The sequence below is a fragment of the Gavialis gangeticus genome, unplaced genomic scaffold (genome assembly GCF_001723915.1).
Source record: "Gavialis gangeticus isolate Ggan-Ray unplaced genomic scaffold, GavGan_comp1, whole genome shotgun sequence".
NCBI classification, from domain to species: Eukaryota; Metazoa; Chordata; order Crocodylia; family Gavialidae; genus Gavialis; species Gavialis gangeticus.
The window spans coordinates 229,662,082-229,682,571 of NW_017729032.1; positions in this window are offsets into that span (position 1 = coordinate 229,662,082).

Sequence of the window (20,490 nt, forward strand, 5' to 3'; positions counted from 1 at the left end):
TGGAGGCCAGGTGCTTGGCCAGGACAGAGATGGGTGGAGCAGGGAAAGCCATGCTGGATGCTGGGGGCAGATGGAATCTCAGCCCACCTGCTGTCCAGAGTAAGAGTCCCAGTGCAGCCTTGTAAGGGAGCCTGAATCCCAGGTGGGCAGTGAGGTATCCAGCCCCTGCAGGGCTGCATTACCCAGCCAGGAAACCCACTCCAAGGGAGAGGTGCAGGAAAGCAACTAGCAAAGGCCCTGCTCATGCTTCACTGCTTTCTTCCCCTGCAGGGAGTCATGGGTGGGGGGGCTTTCTCTGGGATTTGACAGGAGCTCTTGTGCCTCCTGCCTCCTGCACATGCTTGACAGGCAATTTGCTAGTTTATAATAATATTTGCACACAAAAAAAAAAGTAATAACTTAAGGTGCTCACAAAGCAACACACTATTGACTTAGCATTCAAGATTTCACTATACAGAAACTGTGAAGAGGTTATAATAATTTTTTTTGTATAGATATAAATATATACACATATTCATAAAGGTCAACATCATATCTAGTTGACTTTTTAATGATTTGGAGCTAAAAATAGTTTGATAGATTTTTTGACCCTTGCAGAAGTACACTCCTTTCCAAATAAATCTGACCATATTCAGGCCAAATCCATTTCCCCAGGCACAGCTTAATTGCCATTTCTAACTATAGGAAACCAAGTGTTCTCTGTAATATGCATATGTACATTCCTAGCTATTTCTGAATAGGGCTTGGACAGATCATTCTACACATTATGTTCACATGCTGTCAGCCAGACCATATGGCTGTTCATTGTGACAAGATGGCAGACAGTACAGACAACAACATTGGGTATATTCCTGGCTTCATGTAAGCCACTCTCTTTTTCTGAAAATACCAGGCATAAATAGACTATTAATTTGCTCACCTACTGCTTCATGCAGCAAAAGACAGATTTGCCCACATCTCCTAAAAGCATTCAGTGCCTAAAAATATTTTTTAAGTCACTGAACACAATAGAAAATGACATGCTGGTTGTGTGGAGCTGTGCTGAGAACTCCAAATTTAATTTTCAGTGGGTATGTCTACATGAGAGGCTTACTGTGGAGTCGCCTAATTAGCTCCAGAGGAAAGTCTCAGTATCTACACATGCAAACCTATTTGACTGCAGTAAACAAATACATTTCACTGTAGGCTAGCACTTGCAAACACAAGTCTTATTCTATGGCAGTATTATTTAGTGAACTGCATCGCACATGTAGACACTGATGGGGCTGACTGGGACATGAGGGTGCTTCAGCTGAGGTGGACTCATCCATGTCCGGATAAGTGTGGATGTAAGGTATGTAGTGCTACAGATCCACCTGTGGCACCATGCGCCACATATGCAGGTGTTTCCCACACTGCTACCTTGCAGACCTGGGAGATCCTGAGGTAAAAAGAAAAAATACCAAAAAAGAGCAGGGCAGCACACATGGTGGTAGTGTGCACCATCCAAAACTGCATTAGGTACAATCACTATTTCTGCCTACTTAAGGAGACAACTTCCTTTCAGAATTAAAAGCATGGATAAATTAGACATGTATACAAAAAGGTAATAGCCAAGAGCCTATTTCTTCTTCACATGCCTAAGTGGTACCTATGTAGCCATGGGACTACAGTTTTATGCCACTTAGGGAGCATTTGAAATTCAGCATTGCTACAGACACCTTGTGCTTTCCTTCTATGAATGTTCAGAAAGTTGCACTTTGGCCACATAATTGTTTGGGTTGGGGGGCAGAGAGTAAGAGAATCATGCAGGAATATGTATATAGCTTGGTAAGTCCCAACATTTTGTTCACAGAAACCTGATGACGTGACTTTTTATAATTCAATGTTTGATTTGTTATTATTAGTACAGTGGTTCAGCTTCAAGGTCAAGAGAAATAAAATACTTTAGGCAATACTTAGCCCACGGCATAGTGTTTGGAACACTTCCTTGGGAATCAGAAAACTGGTTCAACTCTCCTCTAGGTAAAATGGGCTAAGACTCAGATGTCTGGCAGTCTAGCCAAGTGTCTTAACCATGGGGATTGTCAATCATTTTTCATCTAAGGTAGGTATGAGGTGAAACTAGAGGTGGAAATAGAATCTTAAATTATTTATAAGTGCCAGAAACTGGCCCAACACGACTACATAAATACAACTTAAGTGCATGAACATAATTTACTTATTTTCTATTTTTTATACCAAAATTCATTTCTAGAGTGAAATAAAGCTACAAACAATATACACACTAACAACACCAGCTGGCAGGGAATATGTGGGGAAGCGGGGGGAGAAAAAGTAAAAATGTGGTCCCAGGAGACAGAGGTATGTGGCAACAAAAGAATAAAACTGCTATAGGGAAATAAGTACAACAGCCCCAGTCCTTAGTCTATGACTAAACATACAGATTACAGTTAGAGGGTTTTGTAACTAATCAGAGAACAATTCTATTATTGAACTCCTTCATAAACAGGTAAAGATGGACATTCCCAACTGTTTTCATGTGGAAAGGAGGCTCAGACTCCATCTTGACCTGCCCAATAATAAACTATCCCCACAATTCCACACAGGAGAATGATGGAAAAATTTCTCAACAGTATTTTCATAGAGATCCCTTCTCTGGAGTGATCCTTTTGTAGAAGGGAATGATTTGGGTTCTGCTTTGGCGTAACTATGAATACAAATGCACTATCATTCCACAGTATTTTTTTTTAAAGGAAAGCAATGCAAGTTCCCAAATGCATGTAAAACATGCACTTTTGAACTTCACTGACATTTATGTGTGCTACCATCACCTTCAAAATGCTGTTCTCTATCCTAATGGTCAGTTAAATCTTATTCTTAGTCCCCGCAAGAGTCCCTCAGTATTAATCATAATGCATTACAGAGCCACCTGTTTTTAGGACTAGAGAAATGAAAGTCCCTTTGGTGGTTGTAATTAACAGATTTCACAGTTTAGCACCTGTTCTCAATATAATTTGCATTAGTCAATGCTTTTTGTCATTGCTTTTCATGAGAAACATTAAATTCTCCCACAAATTTAAGGGCAAAATGTTGACTCCACATATTTCCAATAATTTACTCACAGTGATCCAATTTCTGAAGAGTGCATCACATCTTGTTTATTTAATTGTCTGTGGGTGCATCTACACAAAGCACTTTACTGTGCAGTAGCATAGCTTACTGTGCACTAGCATTGCTTACTGTGCAGTAAGTATGTGCTTCTACATGTGCACACACCTACTACACAGTAAAAATTGCTACTTGTCAGTAAATTTGCTACTTCCAACTACAAGTAGCAAATTTACTCGCAAGTAGTTACTGTGCAGTAACGCACATGTAGATGCCAACTGGGAGCAAATTTGCTCCCAGTCAGCCCCACCACTAGTGGGTCAGCCTGAGGCTCTGGGGCTGGGAGTCTCTTCTGCCCCAGGGCTAGGCTGTCAGCCCCAGTCTCAGGCCCTTAAAAGCCTGCAGGTACTCAGAACCCTGGGGCACGTGAAGGGAGCCTGGGGCCACATCAGGTCACTGTGTCCCCCTGCACAGGCCAACTATGCGAACCTGCTTGCACCCCAGCACTGCTGCCAGGCTCACACCACCCAGGTCTGCAGGCTGCTGGTAGCTCCTGGTCACCCGGATACAGTTCCATCTGCCTACAGGAAACCTCCAGCAGCCTGCCCAAAGCCTGCAGATGCTGCAGGGCATTGCCTAACTGCATGGATCCCAGTCCCATACCGTGACCTGTGCTGGGTACCGCAGGCAGCTTCCCAGCCCCAGCAGCATAGAGACAGCCATATGGAGGCCTGGAGAGGAGGAGCAGGAGGCCCTGTGGTGTTATCACTGCCTACACCACACCCAGCCCCCTGGGCCCTCAACTGGTCACAGAAGGAGCACCGGCAACCTTGTGGTTCAGTGGGGTGAGGTAGAGGTTGTAGCAGAATACCATCTGTCTCTCTCCTCAAACTCTGCTATCTGACAGTTTGGTTACCGTGGGCACTATAAAGGGCAGACACCTCTGCCCCATCAGCTTCTGGCAACCCTGAGTTGTAACATGAGCTGGATACATTCCAGAGGAAGGGGGAAACTTGTTCCCTCTGCCTACATGACTGGCCACACATACCTGGGTGGGGGGCTTAGACTCCCTATTGTTCTAAGCCAACTTAACTGGGAGGAAGCTAGAGACCCTGCCAGTCTACCTGACAACCAGTGATGCATTTCAAATTGTTTGGCTGGCAGCCAAGAGTTTCTGGCTTTCATTGGATCAGGTAAATGAGGTCATAAGATCTATATAAGTTAAGGACTGCCCGGGAGGAGGGGAAGTAGCTATGATGAAAACTCTCAGAGAAGCTGGACCATCTGAAACACTCTCTCTCTTGAAACTCATGATCAATGAACTGTTTGCCTCCAGACGGAATCTCCAGCTGCCTCTGAATGATATGTGTGAGTACGCTACCTGAGATCTAACTAGATATATAGCTTGCAGTAACACAGATGCATAATCATAGCTTACCATGCCACTGTTTGCTCTAAGGTATTGCTCTGATTTTGTTCTACCCTGTGCCCTATTCCAAATCTACTCCTTGTAACCAATGAAGTTCTCCTTTGTACCTTGTGTGGAAGACTTACTGGGAGTGGGTCTAGATTATGTCTTGGGGTCCCCTTGGTTTGCCCGACTAAGGGAAACTACTATTTGTGCTTCAGAGTGAGGGAAGCACCCCAAGTTCTTGCAGTGGGTCAAGTACCTTCAAGTACTACTAGGCCTGTGTTTCCCAGAGGGCACAGGTCCAAGATCAGTCCAGACTCTGGGTGGTGGCATCATTACCTTCAGGCTTGTGGATGTGCTTCAGGAAGTGGGTCAACCAGATGTGAGGTGCCCCCAGGGAGGCTCTTGGAGCCTGGAAGGTGGCTGGGCACACTGAGGTGGGTGGCTCAACACAGGAGCACCCCTTACTGACCAACCACAGAGATGCAGTGGCAGTTTCCATGGGGCAGGTGCTCTAATGCCCACATCTATGAGGGTCTGTCAGGACAGATGCAGGAGCACAGCATGATTGATTGGTGTGGCAGTGCCCCATAAAGGTTTGCAAGCAGACTGGGCCACCATCATTGACCACAGTCCTCGGTTGGGCAATGGCCGCAAGTCCATACCCTTTATGCAGCAGCTAACAGAGATCCTTGTGCCCCAGGACCCAGGCCACAGCCATGCTGTGTACTGCAGCACAGGCAGCCAGACTTAGCCCTTGCTCTGGCTTAGCATCAAGAGTGGTATGTCACTGGGGAAGGGCCCTTTGTGGTGCCAGCAGCTCATACTGCTGAGCTCCCCAGCCTCTAACAGCACCTCAGAAAGCCCAGGCCAATGCCTGCCCTGACAGTTCTGCAGCCTCAGCCCCAGCCACAAGATGTGACTGGCCATGTCACCACTGGTAACCAGCAGCACCAACTGCTCCCTGGGGGAGGGGGGTCTGGCTGGGTGTCCACATGCTATGCCCCATCACCTGAGGACACTGCCAAGATCTGCATGCCATATCCACCAGCTGGGACTGAGCACAGCCACTGGACATGCCAGTCCCACCCACATGGTAAGCCTCAAACTGGGGGGAAGGCTCTCCCTGCTTCCATCCCCAGTTCTCCCTCCCTGTCTAGTCCATCCATGCTCCCCTGGTCCTGTGTCCTCCACCCCACTCCCCAACAACACACAAGGAGGTAGGAAACAGTGCAAAACTTTATTGAGCAATCTGTGCCCCCACAGTTAAGTGGGCACAGGTCTCTCACATGCCAACGAATACATTGATGCCAGTGGCAATGTCCTCCTCAGCTGTAGGGGGCAGGGATGTATAGTACTGCCACAGGTAGGCCTCCAGGTGGTGGTAAAGGTTGCAGGCCTAAGATCAGGGTCTTGTGCCAGGTGCACAGGTTCTCCTGGGGAACCACGGCAATCAGCAGCATCAGGGAGTTGTGGGTCAGGCACCCTTCAGTCTGCACAAACAGCTCCTCATACACCACCTGTGACACATGCAGCAAGGGCATGCTCAGGCCATAATGCTACCGTGGGAGGGAGATGGCCCTGGGGTGCCTCCCTGAAGATCTCTCCTGTGAAGAGGGTTGGGGTATGGGAAGCTCCTCATCCCAGACATTCAGGAGCCCTGCAGCCACTGATCCTTAGCACCATGGGCTTTCTGGCAACACAGAAATGCAGTTAGCCTGAAGAAGGAAAAGTGGTCGTCAGGGTCTGGAGCTGTGGCAGCAGGTGCTACCAGGACCCTGGCCTGTCCTGGCTTGGAAATGGGGAGGGGGAGACAGCCTTTCTGTGGCCAGCACCTGGCAGCCCACCAGCCCCAGGGAAGTGAGCAGAGGATGGGCAGGATTGGCCAGTGGCTACCTAAGTGCAGGTCTACCCACCTGGCTTAGCATGGTTCCTGGGCACCCATGCACACATGAGTCCCTGAACTGAGGTCAGTACCACACAACCCCTGGTACAGAGCATCTTATCTCAGAAATGTTGCAAATGCTCACAAACAGCTTGCTTCTCATTGCAGACCTTGCAGTTGCACCTGGGGGAGAGACTGCAGTTGGCAGCTGGGATGTGGGCTCAGAGTCACTGCCACCCATGCTCATGGCCCTGAAGATGCAACAACTCTGTAGGAAGAGGAACCAGGTCCACACCCTGCTCCTAGACCAGTTGGTGATGGCTGCAGAGGACCACGTGATGGCTGCATAGGCTTGGTAGGTGAAAGCTCATGCCTGTGAAGCTGCATGGGACTGGGGAGACTGAGAATTCTGGGTTCAGCTCCTCACCCTGGAGCATGAGTGTATGGAGGCCCTGTGGGAGCAGAGTGCACTTGTGGCCAGGGCAGTGGAGGCCATGGAGGATGCTGCACATCATCGTGGCCTTGACCATCACCTTCATGCTGCGTGTTGCTCTTCCTCTGATCATAGCCTTGCCTGGCCCCTGGCAGCCTCCCACTGCACAGCAGCAAGCCTCCTTGTGGGCCTGGGTGGATGTTCAGCACCATCTCCACAGTCCAGGAGCTGCTGCCCCCCGTCCCCAGTCCCCACCCTGGGTCCACCTGCACCCAGCCCCACTGCCTGGGCCTAGTCCACCACTCATTGCAGCTCTACAGGGGTGTGGAGCTGGAGCTGCCTGCAGTGGGCCCAGGACCTTGTGATTACCCTGGACACCAGTGCCAGAGGGGAGAATGGCCAGAGTCATGGGAGAATGGCCAGAGTCCAAGTGCTGGCCACCCTTCCCTGGGCTCCAAGCCTAGGTGTCCCCACCCCACAGCCATGCACCCCTGGATGACCTGGTGCCAGCCAGCAGTCAGTGTGGTGGGCCAGCAGGGCCACTGCAGTGGCCAGCAGGAGCCCAGGGTGCTGAGAATTGCTTCAAGGGGCAGAGGTTGGAGCAGCCATGGTACAGGAAGACAGAGGCAGTGACAAGAAAATTGTTGCGTGCTGCCCCTGCGCTGTGCATGCTGCTTCTGGCCAGGGAGCAGGAATTGGGCTGGCTATTCAAGAAGTCTGCTGGCAGCTGCAGCTGCAGCCTTGAGCTCCCCCTGGTGGGAGCAGGGTTCCATTACTAGGCCACAGGAAGCAGGAGCAGTTTGCTGCTAAAAGCAGCAGATCTGCTCCCACCTTTCTGCATGCGTAGAAGTGTTTACTTGCAAGTAAGTTTATTTGCAAGTAAACTGATCCAAGAACAAATGCATGTGTAGACACTACCAGTGCCTTCCTTCAGTCTACATGTATACCTTAATATCATATTTTGCTAATAATTTTATAAAACTAATAATTTTATTAAATGTTTTTCTTCTGCTTGTAACCAGTAAACACTTGTCTACTTTAGTACTGAAATAGCACCTCCAGAAAATTTTTAGAAGTGATGTTTTCTGAATTTTTATTTTAGTTTTGCATAGGACAGGATGCTGGATGGGCTATGACAGTAGAAAACTGAAATTTTAATAAAGTTATTAAATGACTGTATTTCACACCAATCTGGTCTACAGCAGGAGTAAGAAAAATAATTTTTTGGTGGCAGATTTGGATCTGAATATGAATATAAATAAAAAAAGTTTGTTCTTATCAAGGCATATAATCTACAAGCAAGAAGTATTTCAAACCCCTAAGACTGGCAAGAAAATGAGGGGAAGAAGGCAGGATTCAACCATTTGTGTCCAGAAACAGTACATCCGTGAATTGCTGTGGGGTGAGAGTGGGCATGACAATTGTATTTACTTGTGCTCAAGTAAAAGGTGTAATAGTAGCAAATTACTCATCAGTATCACTTTTGATTTTTCATTATATGTTAATCTAAAATCCAATTGTAATAGATATAATTTTATGCATTCTTTAACTTGCTGCAGAAAAAGATTCTTCTAAATGTTACTATGTGAAACCAAGACCCTTGAAAACCTTCTCTCAATTGATGTGTTCATTTATCTCTGAAATGTTCTTATAACCTTACTTCTCCTAAACTTTGTGCTAAATTCTTTGCATTTATCTTTATCTCAAGCATCTCTATGCACATAAACAACACTTTATTAATTTTATTTAGCAATTCCCTATAATATTGCAATCTTGCTGAATCTACAATGCTCTATAAACAATAGTAATTCCTATAGCTCTGTTATGCTTAATGGGACAAATCTGGCTCTCCCTCTGACTATGTAAATGCCTGTTGCAGAAAAGTTGGTGTGCTTTAACTGCCTAAGGGATGGAGTTTAATTCAGGATACTGTGTAGGGGCATAAACATATTTCACAGGTGGCATGTAAGGTGACATACTTAGTGGAATTCTGGGGGGGTGGTGCCAAAGAAGCTGCTCTTATGTACAAACTACTGCATAAGCACTAAGGACTGCTTCTAATGTTAGAAGATGGTTGTACAGTGACAAGTAGGGCTGTGTGAAATGTTGACAGGTGTTTCATTTTGAAGCTGTTTCAATGCATTTTGAGCTCAAAACAGTGAAAGTGAAATGAAACAAAAGGCTTCAAAACAGCTTCGAAATGAGATGAGGGCACTCAAAACATTTCAAAGGTTTTGAAATGTTTCGAGTTTTGAAGCATCCCAGTGGCAGGAGGTTGGGGAGAGCCAGGGCTGTGCTCTGAGTGGCTCCTCAAGCCCCATAGAGCTCAGCCCAGTGGCGGGAGGTGGTGAAAGAGCCAGTGGCGGAGCTTCTCTGAGTGCAGCCCTGGCCAGTGGCACTCTGCCACTTCCCACTGCTAGGCTCAGCTCTGTGAGGCTGTGGAGCCTCCCACCCCCAGGGCTGCATTCAGAGCAGCTCTGCTAGCCCCATGGAGCTCAACCTTCCCTCTCAGTGCTGCCACCGAGCACCAGGAAGAGCCCAGTGCCACCACTGCTGCAGTCCTGGGAGTGGTGGATGCTGCCTGCCTGCAGCTGCTGGGCTGCGTCATGCCTTGAACCCCCTGGAGTGGTACAGCCCAGTGGCTGCAGGCAGGTGACATCCACCGCTTCTGGGGCTACAGCGGGTTGGCACCAGGCTCTCTCTGCTGCTCAGGGCATACCACAGCAATGGAAGGAGGACTGCTGCCACCCCAAAATTTGCTGTATCTCCCCTCATCTGCCCTCCTAGAGCTGCCAATGAGTGTGAGCCTTCCAGGTCTGTGCACAGGATGACAAGAGGTTACTGCTGCTGCCTAGGGCCAGTGGCAGCAGCAGTCTTCCCAGTGCTGTGTGAAGGCTGTACCCAGCACAGGTCCCAGGTGGCAGTGGTAGCCTCCTGTCATCCTGCATGCCGATCTAGGGGCCTGCAGCCCCAGGAGGAGTCCAGCATAGTCCAACAGCCCTCCCGAGGGCTGCCTGGGTCCTTAGGGTGCTCCAGTGCAAGGGTAGCCAAGAGGCATCCCCACACTATAGGCCTCATGTCCTAGCCACCATCTGCACATCCATTGCTGCAGAAGAAATAACTCTGCCATAGAATAGTACTTGCACTGGGCAGTACTATCCTATGGTGGAGTTAATTAGTTTACTCTGACCAAATAGCCCGTCATGTAGACTGTGATGCTATATTGCAGAGCTAATTAGATAACTGCAGTGAGTGTCTTATGTATACGCGCCCACAGAATCATAACAAATGAGAGCTGGAAGGGACCTCAGGAGGTCATTTTTTCCAATCCCTGGCTCAAAGCAGGACCATCACCAACCATATCCAAGCCAAGGCTTTGTCCACCCCAGCCTTCAAAACCTCCAAAACTGGAGGTTTCACAACCTCTCTGGGTAGCCTCTTCCAGTGTTTTATTAAAAGTTTTTTGAGCCTGCAAAGGCTGCTCTGTCTGGTTGCATTTCAGAAACACACACCTAGGCTTAAACTCACACCTTTTGGTTGCTGATCCAGGCAGCAGCCCCCAGGGCTATAGAACAGGCACTGCTTAGGTTATTACATATTTTAGACATGGAACAATGTTTACTATTTCAAAACAAAGTTTTTGTTGCTTAAGAATATGTCCAAACTTTTTTCAATATAAAAATCCTAAGTATAAATTTACCCCTGTGGGATATTGTCTTTTGGTACTTTTAAAATTCCTTCTAATTCAAACTCTCAGAAGCATTTTAACAACTAAAATTAATGACTGGAGACATTCATGCTTTAATTTATGCACATATGTAATGTCAATAATTACTTTGAAGGCTTTTTCATCCATCTAAATTTGTTCAGGCATAATGGGAGCTACCCACACAGTTTTCCAGTGCAACTGACAATCACACAACTACATTATAACTCCACCTGTTTTTCATTCCTTTCACTATATGACACAAAATCATGTACATAAGACATACTTGATTTAAGTATGACATGCACATCTATTAGTAAAAGTAATTGCAATCTTGTAAGCTGGATTTTTAGTTTCATAAGGTTGAATTCATCCTTGGAATACCTTCACTGAAGTAACTGATGTTGTACCAGGTATGGATCTGGCCATAGACAAAGCACAATTTTGCAAATTTAACCCTAAGACTTTGAGTGACTCATTCAGTGGATGTGAAATATTGAAAGATGCAACAGTATGAAGAGAGAGAAATGCATGCCCCCTCAGGTGAAGCAGGAAGTCAGATATGCTCTTTAGTGGAAGCATGATTGTTTTAGAGTCACCTCTCTGCTTAGAAAATGTATGAAACAACAAATGAAATAACATTATTAGTTTCATCCAAAGTGTGATCTAAAGTGACTGACTCATTTCTATTGTTATCTCAGTGATGGAACATTATCTAATGACAGCAAGCTATCTTATATTTCTTTGCAGGTGTTTTCCCTGTTGCTATAGACATCAGGGAGATGCTAAGTGCTTGGTGTACCAAGAAAAGCCTTGCTGCACCAAGAAATAGGAACATATTTTGAATTCTGAAAGGCTGGTTTCCCAACCCCTAAATTGCTAGGCGTGGACGTGTTGAAGGAGGACACAGCAGCTTGAATGACTATACAGCAGTAGTAAACTATGGAAGATGTTTTATTAGAAAAGATCTACTTAAAAGAAACAGAAAATCTTGCTCTTCTGCATATGGACCTAGGATGGCCATCACAATTATTGGTGCTACTTGTAGTATTTCAATTAACACTTCTTTTTACTCCATAGTTCAACATGGAGCATAAGACAACAGATCAAGTGAAACCCTGCTCGAAGCAGTACAATTCCACTGACAGCTCAGACCTGGGTTGGATCTCACCTGCTTGTTTTAAAGATCCTTGCCTTCCTGTTGTTGTGAATGCTTTAAAAATAACAGTATGAGTGTAAACTTCATTGGGATGATTGTATTTAATTTTTTCATCTTGAAGAAAAACAGAAGTGATTCTCAATCCCTTTTGTTTCTTACCTCTATTTACCAGAAGTGTTTATGCTTTCCCAAGGACGATGTTTTCTCATTAACATCAAAGTGCAGTTTTTTGTTTTGTATGTTTATTTTCCCCCAGAATCTTGATAGCTTGTTCCTGAATCAAATTAATATCCCCATCTGGCACACATTTCACTGAATACTAATGGAAAATGAAACCTTTCATTACTTCAGTAACCATAAATGAGTAGTTTAATGAAAGGAAGTTGCAAACTGAAACCAAGCAACCTACCTTGGCTCTTTACTGATTCTTCATGATAGTAACACAGGTCCCAGATCAAGAAGGTATTTAAGCATTTACTTAATTAGGGCAGCATTTAGCATATCTTAAAGTTAAGCATGCAATGTTTTCCCAAATGTGGATCATAAGGTACAGAATTGCCCTACTGGATTGGGCCCTGGTCCATTTAGTCCAGTATTCTGTATTCCCCAACAGAATACTTTAAGGTGATAAATAATGACATATAAACAGATAACATACTCTTTCTGCCTTTTTTATCTGTTTTATTTTTTAAGTCCAAATAACTGGTCCTCATTTCACTGAGATCCCTTGGCATCCCATCATCTTAAAAAGTTCTGAAAAGTGGAATTATGTGAGGGTATCAATTCAGACTGCAGCATCCTCATGACAATTGTCCCCCACTTCTATTCTGAATCACCAGCTGGGTAATGGCCATGCTTTGATCGTCACACTCACTGGCCACTTCTGCATAAGACCCTGACTGCACAGTAGCTCATTACTTCTGCATAGTAGTGTCATGTGGCACAAAGCATGACACAATACTACTGTGCAGTAGTAATGAGCTACTGCACTGTCACCATCACCAAAAAGCTGTGCAGGGATGCTACTGCACTTTAATGCAAGTTACTGCACAGTCACTTAGTACTTGTGTATGCAAGTTCCAAAAGATTGTGCAGTAACAAATGCAAAATCATCATCTCATGTAGACACAGCCATTGACTATCACTTTTTAGACTCTCCAAAGATGCCAAAAATCCTTCACAAAGAGAAGTAGTGTCTCTGACCAAATTTTATTGCTATTTTAAATGTCTAAAGAAAATAAAATGAGATCACTATTATAACCTGTTACTGCAGCTCAACTCCCTTGCAGATACTACAGCTTAAGAAAACTGATTGTAATTAAAGCCCTTGTTTCACCAAACCTTGCAGATGAAGATAAATGACACAAATACATAGATTCTGTGTTATTGTCTCATATTGGTTAAGGTCAGTTCTGGAAGTTGAGTTACTTCTAGTTTACACCAATGAACGTAGAACTACCAACAGGCCCTCACTTTCTATCTACAAGAACCTCTCTTCTGCCTAGAATGTAGTTGTCCCTAGACTGCACAAAACAGAATGTCTGCTTTCTCTTTTATGTTTATGATGGGTTACACATTTCTGAAGACACATACCTAGGGCCTTGTTACACAGTAATTCTGGGTGACTCCTGGAGTGCTTAAAATATGGATTGTTTGCATATTAACACTTAAAACTGTTTTTAAGCACTTATTCTGGCTCTCAAATTCAGCACCTCCCCCCTCTCCATGGTGGGCCAGGTCAACACCCCTTCCTTGCCATGCCCAGCTCACAACAGCTCACCAAAAGTCCCTAAGTGGGCCTCCAGCCCAAACAATTGCCCACCAAACCCTTCTCCACTGCTGGCCCAGATCAGCCACACTGCCCCCACACCCTGCCCTTCACAGAAACCCAGATCCCTGCTCAGTATCCCCATGCCCCCCTTCCCCTCCTTACTTGTCATTGCCCATGCTGTTTGTTGTGGGGGAGCAGGCAGGGAAGAGCTAACCTGCTTGCAATGAATTATTTTGGGGAGGCAATGTGCCTGCATGCAGTCAATAGTAGACTTCATCAGTAAAGCTGAAAATCTGAGGCCTGATCTGAATGGACACCCCTGGGATTCTTTTCCCTTTCAATTCACAGAACCTGAGTTTGCTAACTTGTGAAGCCTTATATTTACTCATGACTTTGATTAAAAAATTAGAAGGGATATAATTTTACTCATACTGATTACAGTGTGAGTCTATCTTAGTTAAACATGTATTATGATTTTCTTTAAACATATTGTTGTATTGTGTTTAAAATATGCATGCAGATTAGAATAGGCAATTGTGAGCAATTTATTCAAACTGAAATATAAACACCTTTACATGGAGTCTAGTAATTAATGCCTCTTTTCATCACTCTGTGAAGAAATGGGTAGATCTCATTTCGCAGTATTAAGTCCATGTTAAAAAATGAAAAAAAAACAAACAGACAATGTTGATCTGATTCTTCATAGGAAGGTGTACCAGCCACCACTTGTCAAAGTGCTGCAAAACATTCAGAAAAGATTTGGAGAGCTTCGGAAATTTGGGCAGTCCCTGCTTGCTGTTGCAGGGAGCTGGACCCGAACCCAAACTCTGTGCTGGTAAATAGGGGGCAGGGGAGGAGGACTGGAGGAGGGAGGAAGGGACTATGAGGGTGGGGACAGGGATGGGGAGATAGAAAAATAGTTGTAGAATTGTATACAAAAAGTGATGTGTATTGAGAAGTTACATAATAAATATGGTATATGGATGGGATCATGGAGTACTTGGGTGGTAATGAGGGCAGATGCACTTGCCGCAGTAGCACCTGGCAGGAAATTGCACTTACTACCAGTAATCTAAGTAGGGCCACACCAAGGGTTTACCATGTATTTTAGACAGCCTAGACTCTGTAGCAAGTTTGGAAATTTTTAGACTCTATGGCGTGTTTGGGCAGGAAGTACACCTGGGTGCATACTGCCAGTATACAAAAAGTTACAGATGTGAAGGGAAAGGGCAGAGGGTCGTAGAGTGTCAAGAAATACTGAAGTGTGCTATTTGCAGGGAAGAGGGTCACTTATGGTGCCAATGCCTGTGGTCCTTCTCAAAAAAAGCTAGATTTACAGAGTAGCGGAAGAGACAGGAAAGGAAAAGTAGGGAGGAAGATGTTGAGTCAGAATACATGACAGTGGAGGAGACACCACACGAAGGAAGAGCCAGGGAAAAAGAAAGTGAAAATTCAGTTGGCAAACCAGTATAGCTGGTAACAGAGGGAGGGAAAAGAAAGGAAGATAAGCAGAACAAGTAACTTTGAGACAGAGGAGAGAGAAGGGAAAGAGGAGAAAATGATACAGGAAGAAGGAGGAATGAGGATAGAGCAGGAGAAAGAAGAAGAGAGCCAAGTTTAAAGAAGAAAGAAATCACATGCTATGAAGCTTAGAAAGAAGAAGGTGGACAAAGAAGGAGGTGGGGAGAGGGAGACAGGTTGATGAAAAGATCGCTGGAGCTGATGTGGTCTGGGATTAATGGAGGGGGGAAAGGGAAGTGGGGAAGTGGAAAAGTGTGGGAAAGGGGAACAGGAAACCTTTCTTGAATGTCAAAACAATAAAACAATTTGTAAAGGTTATGGGGATACAAAAAGGAGAAGTTTAGACCCAATGGCATTGAGCAGCAGCAAAGAAGACTCATAAAGTGGTACAGATGTGCAATTTAAATGGACAAGCTCAGCTTCGTGTATTGCATCTATAAATGTCAGAAGTGTGTTATCAAGGAAGAGGTGGGATTAAATTATGTTAATTTTGCGTTTGCAAACATGATTTTGTATAGTGATGTTGAAAAGTGCACCACACTGCAACTGGTACACTGATTTAAAGATATTTAGATGGAAGAAAATTAGTGTAATTCATGACTGCACCTGAAAGTGTTCTGGTTTTAGTTAGGAGCATGAGTATTACACATTGCAACTGAGGAATGAAGGATAAACACAGATTTCATGATTGTTTACTTAGGGCTAGATCTGGTAATCTTTACTTACACAGACTAGCATGTGTATATGAATATATTCCCTCTGGCAGTTCTGGAACAACTCATACATACGTAAAGAACAATTATCAGGAGTAAGTGCTACTCCAGTGCAAGTAGGGATTGCAGAATCTGGCTCCAGGTTTAGTGCTGTATGCATAAAAAGAATGAAGAAGCCAGCTTTTGAAGCATTCCAGTTTACATTCTATAACAGAACAAAAACATATTGTGTTTGGATTTCTTTATATAATTTATAGAAACCTATAGGCACCCTCATTCTATCATACACATACACATAATATGAAGTTTCAGTCTATGATGGCCATCTCCTCTATGTGTCTCCTGAAAGGAAAGTTTCTGACAGGATGAGCGGGATCAACATGTTAACTGACTAGCTTAAAGAAGCATCAGAAGAATACAAAAAATTACAGATTAAAATTAAGGGCCTTTTTGTTGTGGTGCATTTTTTTTTCTATTCTTGGCAGAACTGAAAACAACAACAAAAAACAAATGCGCAAAACCACAATAATTTTAGGTCAATTTAAATGTTCGTTCGCCCCAAAGTTTTTTTAACTTTTAAAATAATTACTTGTTGATCCATTTTTAACTAAGCATTATTTCAAAGAAAAAAAGTTTTAATCTAAAGTGACAAATCCATTTTTCATTTTTTTATTATTATTAATAAAGGTGATAATGTCACTGATTCTGCACAAATCCACAGAATGTTTCAATTTTAAAATATGCATTTGTCAACTGAAAAATATTTCTTCTGAAAATATTACCCATCTTACAAGGAGAAAAAAGAAGCGTCGGTAAGGCTCCTGGTCTTGAATGTTGCACCTCTTTCTGCTATCAGCTGTCAGCTCACATGAAAAAAGCCTGACCGCTTTCCCAGGGCCAGTTGCCAGTGCCACGTAAGTTGGGAACTTCTCCCAGTATCTTTCTGAAAGGAAGTGCTTTGAATGGCAAAACTGAAAGTAAACTTCCAAAAATCTATTTTTCGGCAGATTATTTGTGGGGTGTAAGCAGAGACAATGTGCTCCTTGAACCAACCCTCCCACTGTTGGCCCCCATCTTACGGAGGGATTTCGTGAGGGTCAGAATTAAATTGCAGGGCAGGAAACGTGCTTTGAAGACACTGATCCCAATGTTCAAAATAGCTGTATTCAGGAGAGGGAGATTTCATTGCACTAGCCAAAGGAGGAAGGGATAGATGTGAGGAAATGCTTGGAGATGGAGGAAGCGCTCTCTCTGCTTCTAGACTGGGATATCTCCCCTCCCTTTCACTTCTGCAACTCCTTTGTGATTTTGTCCTCCATTCCCCAAATGGGAAAGGGAGATTTTCTTTCATTCTGTTATCATAGGAACATAAGCTCAGTGAATTCCCAGAAGTCAGAGTCCTCATACCATACTTCGCAACCAAAAAAGAAAAAAAAATCCATTTAAATAGCTTAGAAGGGCTTTCTGGTTTACTCTTGATTCCAATAAGGCAATGCAAGGTTTTATTAGGTTCTCATAGGTTTCTAATACCACAAGTCATGTACCAATTAGACAAGGAATTTTTTTTTCATATTTCCTCAGCAGTATAACCTTGTCTTTGGAAATAATATTGTTAAATATTAGAATTAATTTTCTTTCACTGCATCGTGTTCATTGTTCTCCCTCAGTACATGCTTTGGGGAAAAAAGCAGTACATTACCCATGAGGGGGAAAAAACAATCAAACTGTCCCATATGAATATGATCTCATTCTTTTATCACACATGAGTACATTTGTGCATTTGAATTTTTGTTTTGTTTTGTGGGAATGTATTTGTTTTATTCCCATACTTGTGAAGTAGATTATGCCACTGAAATTTAAATGTGGTTCCAATGAAGGTTAAAAGTTTATCATATATATGCTGCTGCAGACAAATGCAGGCCTTGACTCTTAGCTCTGAAGGACATCCTTATCAGAAAGAGTAGCCTTAATGTTCTCAGTTCTGGTTTTAGGGAATTCTTCCAGTACAACATAGGAGATTTTGAGATGGTAAGGAGCTACCTTTTGACTCCTGTACCTTTCCCTTTTTGTGGCTAGTCCATGGATTGTGGTCAGAAGTAGAGAGAGCTAAAACATTTTACCTCCCTGGAAGTTATGATTGTCATTGGGAGACAGTGTATGATGTACATGAGATAAGTTAGAGCAGTCTAGGGGTTATGTATTAGCATTCTTTCTTCTGCGAGACATGGTGAATATTGCAGCCTGTTATGTAAATGGTTTACAGTGTCTCATGCGACTGAATAGTCCAATCCAAGATTTGCATGATCCAAGATTTCTTGAAGTTGACTCAAGGAAAATATCATGTTTATACTTGATTTTCCAGCCCTGAATCTGCACTGAGATTCAGGGTAGACATGACACACCAGCTACTATAGATGCATCAAGATAACCCTTGCAAAATCTTTTCTTGCTATACTTAGCAGCAAAATACCTCTGTAGTTGTTGCAGTCACCCTTACCTCCTTTATGTTTATACAAAGTGACAATATTTGTATCATGTATGTCTTGTGTTATCTCACCTTCTTTCCAGCATTTCAGTAGCAGCTAATAAAGATATGGTAGCAGGCTTTCTTTCCCACACATGCTAATTTACACTGGGATGCTATCTTTTCCAAGAGCCTTCCCCTTGATAATAAATCAATGGCCTTGCTTAGCTCTCCTACAGTAGGCTCCACATCCTCTAACTCTGACATGACCTGCAGAGTTGGTATTTGATCCAGTGATTCATAGATTGCAAGGCTGGAAGGGACCTCAGGGGATCACCAGGTCCAGTTCCCCTGCACCAGGCAGGAAAGAAAACTGAGAGTCAGGTGACCACCAGCAAGGTGACTACTCAGTCTCCTCTTGAAGATTTCCAGAGTAGGTGACTGATTGCATCACCCTTTGAGGGAGCCTATTCCACAGTCAAGACACCCTGGCTGTAAAGAAGTTTTTCCTGCTGTTGAACCTGAAATGGTCTTCCAGGAGTTTGTGGCCATCACTACTGGTTTTCCCAACAGTATGAATATGAGCCAGCACTGCAATGCTGTAGCCAACAGGGCAAATAATACCCTGGCACGAATCAATCAATGCATCTCCAGCAAAACTAGGGAAGTCATTATCCCACTCTACTTGGCATTGATGAGACTGCAGCTGGAGTTCTGCGTCCAGTACTGGGCACCGCAGTTCAACGAAAACATGGGAAATCTTGAGAGAGTCCAGAGAAGGGCCACCTGTATGTTCAGAGACTTGCACAACAAGCCATATGACGAAAGGCTGAGGGATCTGGGACTCTACAGTCCACAAAAGAGAAGGCTGAAAGGGCACTTGTTAGCAGCTTACCACTACATATGGGGTGTACATCAAGGGCTCGGTGAACAACAATTCACTAGAGCACCAGTAGGGAAAACCAGGAGTAATAGCCATAAACTCCTGAAAGGCCATTTCAGGCTCAACATCAGGAAAAGCTTTTTCACAGCTAGGGTGACCAGACTATGGAATAAGCTCTCTCCAGAGATGGTGCAATTGCCTACCCTTGAAATCTTCAAGATGAGACTGGACAGTCATCTTGCTGGGGTCAATTCACCCCAATTGTCTTTCCTGCCTGGTGCAGGAGGCTGGACCCAATGATCTTCTGAGGTCTCTTCCAGACTCACAGTCTATGAATCCCTGAGGTTTCCCAGTTAATTAACCACTGTCCAGCACTTGGTGTTGACCAGTACAGGTTGTACTGTTTATGATCATGGCTGTAGCAGGTTTTCAATCCTGACCTGACCTCCTAGGGGGGTTATATGAAGAACTAATCAAGAGTAGGGTAATCAAGTAAAAATACCTGGGTGAAAAACATTTTCAGGACACTGACTCTTTGCATCCCCAGCTGCAGCTGAGGATTAGGTCTACAGTACGGAAGAACCTGGAATACATCTAGGATAGGAAATTTGGTCGTCACACCAGATGACGAAGCTAACCTATTTAATGACTTCTTTGCCTCCATTTTCCTGAGCAGGGACCAGATCATCCCCGCCACTGGGCCCCCCTCAGGCCCCAAGGGAGACGCACATAGGCCAAGGGTCAGTGAGGATCTAGTCAAAGAACTTCTGGAGGGATTGGATGTATTTAAATTAGCTGATCCGGACAATCTCCCCCCCAGAGTGCTAAGGGAATTAGCTGAGGTCATTGCAGGACCCCTGGCACAGCTTTACGAGCACTCATGGTGCTCTGGTGTGGTGCCAGAGTACTAGAAGGGGGCCACTGTGGTTCCCATCTTCAGAAAAGGGAGGAAGCAGGGCACGGGGAACTATAGGCCAGTTAGTCTTACCTCAATCCTCGGTAAGCTTTTTGAGAGAATTATTCTGGCACATGTCCATGAGGGGCCAGCAGGGGAGATTATGCTTAGGGGCAACCAACACGGGTTCATTAGAGGCAGGTCCTGTCAAACCAACCTGGTGGCCTTCTACGACCAGGTCACCAAATCCTTAGATGCAGGGGTAGCAGTGGACATAGTCTTCCTGGACTTTCGGAAGGCCTTTGACACTGTCTCTCACCCTGTTCTCATTAAGAAACTGGGGGACTGTGGTGTCGACACCCACACGGTCAAATGGGTTGCCAGCTGGCTGGAGGGCCATACCCAGAGAGTGGTAGTGGATGGGTCATTTTTTACCTGGAGGGATGTGGGCAGTGAGGTTCTGCAGGGCTCGGTCCTTGAGCCTTCACTGTTCAACATCTTCATCAGTGACTTGGATGAGGGGGTAAAAAGCACTATGTTCAAATTTGCTGATGACACT